We start from the raw sequence: 6597 nt of genomic DNA on the forward strand, positions 1-6597 counted from the left end.
CCAAGGTGCTAGCGAAAAGGTTGGCGCGTGTCGTGGGCAAAGTTGTAGTGGAAGCACAAACGTGCGCTATCCCGGGCAGGTCGATCCACGACAATCTCCATCTTATACGCTACTCCTTAGAGAGGGTGAGGAAAGTTTCTAGCGCAGGGGGGTGGGGGTGGCACTGGTACATTTAGACCAGTTTAAAGTATTTGATAGGGTCGACCATCGGTACTTGGCGGCGGTTCTCGAGGAGGCTGGCCTGGGTCCGACCTCCCGCGGTTGGATTGCTACATTGTACAGCGACATCGAGTCTGTCGTGAAAGTGAATGGTTTCTTTTCGAAACCATTCAAGATCGAGCGATCAGTGCGTTAGGAATGTCACCTATCCCTGCTTTTGTATGTATTGGCTCTTGCACCATTGCTGCGGAAGTTGGAGGCACTAGGGGCGCGCGGCATGATCTATGGTGTGGAAGAGGAGCTACATCGCATGTGGATGACATCGCCATCATCGTGGCGGGTGAGGGTCAGCTTCCAGTGGTGGAAGAGGCCATCAAAAGTTACGAGGCGCTGGCAGGAGCAAAGGTTAACAAGGACAAGTGGGCCGGTTTGCAACTCGGCACCTGGAGGGGCAAGCCGATATATATATATATATATATATATATATATATATATATATATATATATATATATATATATATATATAATGTGTATACGTATATATGTATGTGAAGTATACACATCCAAATCCCCGACTTTCCCGCGCAGTGTGTCTATATGTATGCATGCATGCATGTATGTATGTATGTATTATGTATGTATGTATTTATGTATTACTTGTATGACTCGAGGAATGTACAAATTCCTTTAATTCTTTATGTGATTAAGATATGAATTGATGCAGAGGAAATTAGGAGAATTGGCGTGAAGTCACGTCTTACCAGATCCTTCTGTGACAAACATAAATATGTAAACAAATACTGAACGTTTAATAAATATCAAGTCATGTTTTAAAAATATGATGTGGCTTTGTTTAACCCATGGTCAGTCCTAAATGAGCAAATTTGCTTTCTGTATCATTCAAGCATGACCATTCTTTTCTTCCTAAATGGAAATTGTAACGAGTCCCACCCTGTTTTTGGAGTAATGTGAAATTAGATCATACAGCTATATGATCTGCAAATCAAATAACCACTCCGACCATCCCTGGCTGTCTCAAAGTGAGTTCTAACATTGACACATTTTAAAAGAGGATTATTGTCAGTTTGATTGATCCTCCCCTCTTCACTGTTGTTCTTATTTTATCTACAATGGGCAGGATTTCAATTCAGATCATCAAGTTGATTAACTAATTAACTATTTAGTACAAAACAGTATGTTCGCTGCTCTGGTGAATGCGTCATTCTCCAAATAACTCGTGGACCATGACATGGGCCAACATTAAAATACCTCTTCACTGTTCAAGTTATCTGAGTTTGTAACCTGATAATAATAGTTCTCAATATTTAGTCCTCCCATCTCGCCGAGGTCGACTTTGCCTTTCATCATTTCAGGGACGATAAAATAAATGCCAATTGAACTCTGGGGTCGGTGTAATCGGCAAACTCCAGCACCGAAATTGCTGGCCTTGTGCCAAAATTTGAAATCAGTATTTAGTCCTCCTAAGATGGTAAACTGACAGAATCGTTAACATACCGGGCAAAATGCTTAGCGGCGTCTCGTCCTTCTTTACGTCCTGAGTTCAAGTTCCGCCGAGATCAAGTTTGCCTTTTATCTTTTCAGGGTGGATAAAATCAGTACTAGTTCACCACTGGAGTCAATATAAACAACTTACCGCCTTCCCCCAAATTGCTGGCCTTGTGCAAAAATTTGAAATGAATTTTGAACGAATCTTTATGTCCCTCTCCTCTTTCCCCCACCGATAAAGTAGGATGCTTAAAGGGCAAATTAATTTCAAATATATCTTGACGAAGCGATAATTTATAAGAAGGAAAGTAAAAAGCAACAATAACAAGCACAAGTCATAGAAATTACTGAGAAGGCGAACTCAAACCCCCGATCACCTTTGTCTCTAAACAGCCTCTGCCTACCATTATTAGTGCCTATGTATTCTAGTCCATTTGGGAGAAATAAACTCGCCGAGGAAAAGCCTGAAACGTCATAAACAGTAGCTCTCGGAGGTTTTGTTCTTTTTTTTTGTTGCTTCTGTTGTTCTTATTTGCAGGTTTTTCTTATGTAAACCCACACTGTGGGTTTATGTAAACCCCTTCCCCTCAAAATCGCTGACCTCTTAGACATCTTTTTGTGGATTTTCATACGGATTACGTAAAAGGTTTTGAAGCAACAATCAAAACAGTAGAGGAGTAGGGGCCGAAACCGGACGTGGTTCCTCCTGATGATGTCTTGAGCTAACTGGATCCTATAAAGTAGCTGTTGTGGTAGCAGACCACGAAACATGGTTGAAATTCCTTCCTGTGTATATAAAAGAAACCACTAAAGTGGACTGTTAATGTGCTAGAAAAAGATCATTTAAAAAATTCTCAAAGAAAGATTGTAGCACATTAACGGTCCACTTTAGTGGTCTCTTTTATATACACATGTACTATAATCCTTTTAGGATCTCAGAAAATTTTTTTATGAACCTTCTGATTCTTTTAATGTGGTGGTTTCCTGGTATTAAATTGATATTAATTAATATCAAAATTTTACCCTATTGTGTTAATTATATATATAAATATATATATGTATGTATGTGTGTGTATATATATATATATATATATATATATATATATATATATATATATATATATATATATATATATATATATATATATATATATATATAGGGTGCGATGGGTAAATTCTCACCATATTTCGCGAATGCGCATTGTTTCTTTTTGATTTTGTCGACTACACAGTATAGTAGGGTCCATTTGGAACCTCTCACGACGAGGACGAGGGGTTGGGCTTTGAGAGATAGCACAATGATATATAGATTGTAATAATTACAGAATCGTTAGCACGCTGAGCAAACTCCTTAGCGGCATTTTTTCCGTCTTTATTTTCTGAGTTGAAATTCTGCGGAGGTCACCTACTTTTAATCCTTTCGGTGTAGATAAAATAAGCACCAGTTGAGCACTGGGGTCGATATTACCTTCACCCACGAAATTGCTGACTTAGAGCTAAAATTATGTATATATAGTGAAGGTGCGTGGCTTAGTGGTCAGGCGATCATAAGGTCATAAGTTCAATACCCGGCAACGCGTTGTGTCCTTAAACAAGACACTTCATTTCACGTTGCTTCAGTCCGCTCAGCTGGCAAAAATGAGTAGTGCCTGTATTTCAAAGGGACAGCCTAATTACATTCTGTGTCACGCTAAATCTCCCTGAGAACTACGTTAAGGGTACGCTTTTCTGTGGAGTGCTCAGCCACTTGCAGGATAATTTTACAAGAAGGCTGTTCCATTGATCGGATCAACAGGAATTCTCCTCGTCGTAACTGACGCAGTGTCAGTATGTGTATATGATTTATTTATAAATATATTTATACGTATCTTGTGATTACTTTGGTTTTCTGAATCAGCAACAATTTGAGAGTTTTGTTAACGGGATTCACTACATTTCACTGATAGCCTAATATCCGATTTATTGTTATATTTTTAGTTTGTGTCTACATGCTACACCCGCCCCAACTGGTTTTTAACACTAACTTCATGTATTTATTTCATCAATTATGTTTTACTTGCTAAAATATTCATAACACTTCAGGTTGCACTTAAAAAAAAAAAAACCTTTTAAACATTTAAAAAGAAAAATAACATACACCCAAACAGTCAATAGAAACTTTTGAATATTTTGCAAGCTGGAAATATGTTTAGTTATCTGAGGACGTTTTTCTTTTATTCATCACCGAAATATCCGGATAAACGAGTTTAGGACGAATATAGGTAAATAGAAATCGCGCAATAATAAAAAGCAAACAATATAAAACGTAATATCAAAATAGCTATCTCGTCATTGATGACTTTGACTCATGTTTCATTTTCTTTTAAAGTTGTCTTCCTGTTTGTTGCTCGTCGAGTTTACGAAAGAAGATTTGTCACTAAATCTGACTCAAGTTATACTCTACCATGTTAAAACGATAACGAAACGTGGAGAATGTTGTCCTAGATATAACCGTCTGATATTAAATGAAATGTTAAACACTTACAGTATGCAAATTAGATGCTCCAGTTGTCTGGAATTACTAGATTTGACATGTATATAAATATATCGGCTGCTAGTTTCTGTTATATTTAGTCAAGTTATGTGGACACATCCTATGAGACTCAACTTGGTCGAAAATTTCGACCATTAATCATGCTCATCGTTTTACAGAGAAATAGGTATACTTTTGACATGATTGCATAACTACCATGCATGTTTTTATACAAAAAGATGTGGTGATTACGGTTGGAACGTCCATGGTCACAGGTCGCTCGATAGATCCATCACCTGGGTTTAAACAACAATAGTAAAAGCAACATGAAATCTCATTCAGTACAAGTTTTCTCTTGACCCACAAATCGTTTACAAGAAAATGAAATACTATCCATTCAGTAACTCTGGATTGTTTTGGTCTAAGATCTGGAATTAAGGTAAAAATTTCAACAGTATAGCATTACTACTGAATGCAACCAGGATAGGACATTAAAAATAAACATTCCATTACTTTTGGTGTGGGCAAATTGTACGATGAGAAGAAACTTACATGTACATCAATGTTGACTGTACTGATGATGGTCGACATTCGATAGAAACATAACTTTGCACATTTATTTCAAAGAACAATGTCAATTTAACATTGCATTCTTGTAGCCAAGAATGAAACCTTCTTTGCAGGAGATATAGGCTTATTGCTAACTTAAACAAACAGACAGACAGACAGACAGACACAGACAGACACAGCCACACTCTCTCACACACACACACATACATACACACACTAACATACATACATGCACGTAACTACCCCCTCCAAATATATATGCATTTCTTTTAAGTTAAAACCGAATCTGAAAATTTGTCTCGTGACCCCCATAATCAGCGAGAGTATTGAGGGACAAATGCTTCGAGACCAGCAGAATCTCAACCCTGATTATAAATTCACATTTATACCAATGGTTATTACTACACTTAGCATTCTTAGTAAATTATCACAAGCGAATGTTTATATTTTAGGCAATGGAAGAGAACGTTTAACATACACAAATACGGATCTATTGACGGGAATAGTAAATATTTACAGTTTCAGAAATCTAAGAATTAAGAAAAAAATGCTAGTACAGTTCCATACATACATACATACATACATAAAATACATACATACATACATACATACAAACATACATACAAACATACATACATACATACATACATACATACATACATACATACATACAGAGGTGAAGAAAAGGGAGATGGGCCTAGCAGGACTGAAGGAGCTGAGTAAGATGACACAGAAGGTGGGCGGTGACGTAAATTATTATCCCCGAAAAGGGTTATGGAAAATATGGAAAAGAAGACCATTACCTACAAGGTGTACTCAGTGGAGAATAGGGAGGTGGAGCGGATGGAGATGGAAAAAGTAGAAAAAGCATTGAAGGGGATTTCGAAGGAAGTGACATACATAACGAAAGGAAATGGATATGGGACGGTGGTTGTCCAGTTTAGGACAGCGGAGGAAGCAAAGAGGCTGGCGAGTGCAACTGTAAAAACGGAGGAAGTGGTACTTCTACCCATGTACCTTGGAAAAAAGACTTCTAAGGTGAGGGTAGAAGGAATTCCACCCGATATAGAAGTGGTTTGGGTTGCGGCAGCCGTCCTCGTTGAAAGTGAGGAGGAGGTGGCTGTCCTCCAAGCCACGGAAACGGAGGGCGGAAGATGGAGAGGAAAAACACTGGACCTCATTATACAAGCAGAGGAGAGGCAATTGGAGAGTTTGGCGGAGATGGTAACATTGGGAGAGATTGTGTTAAGAGTGTGGATGGAAGGCAGAATCCGACGATGTTTTAGATGTGGCCAAAAGGGTCATATTAGAGCGCACTGCCCTCTGCAGAGGAAAACGACAGAAGAAGCGGTGGTGGAGACGGAGGAGAAAAGGAAAGAAGTACAGATAGATGGAAGGAACAAGGAGGATGAATGGACAGTGACAAAGAATAAAAGGAAAAAGAGAAAGAAGAGAAAGAAGAGGAAGAACAGTCAGTGTGATGTTGGACCCCAGACCAACTCCATCATACCCAAGACCACCCAGACCCACCCTCCCTATACAGACACCAAACCCACCCACTCCCTCTCCCCACAGGAAAAAAAAGAAAGAACAGACACCGCAAAATTTACAAGACCCCTCCCCCGGTAAAAAGGGTTACGGGTGCATGGAGGAGAGAGTGTTGTCACTCAGTGATGGGGAAAACGGTAAACGAAAGACTAGATCAAAGACTAAAGAGGACTCAGGACTCAGAGGTGGCGAGTGGTGTTACTCAGTGTGGGGTGAGTAACACACTTTTCATAATCTCATTTCTCAGTTATCATTCATGTATCATTATTTTAATATTTTGATTTTAATGTTTCTCATGTTCA

The sequence above is a fragment of the Octopus bimaculoides genome, chromosome 5, assembly GCF_046866305.1.
Source record: "Octopus bimaculoides isolate indiv1 chromosome 5, ASM4686630v1, whole genome shotgun sequence".
Lineage (NCBI taxonomy): Eukaryota > Metazoa > Mollusca > Cephalopoda > Octopoda > Octopodidae > Octopus > Octopus bimaculoides.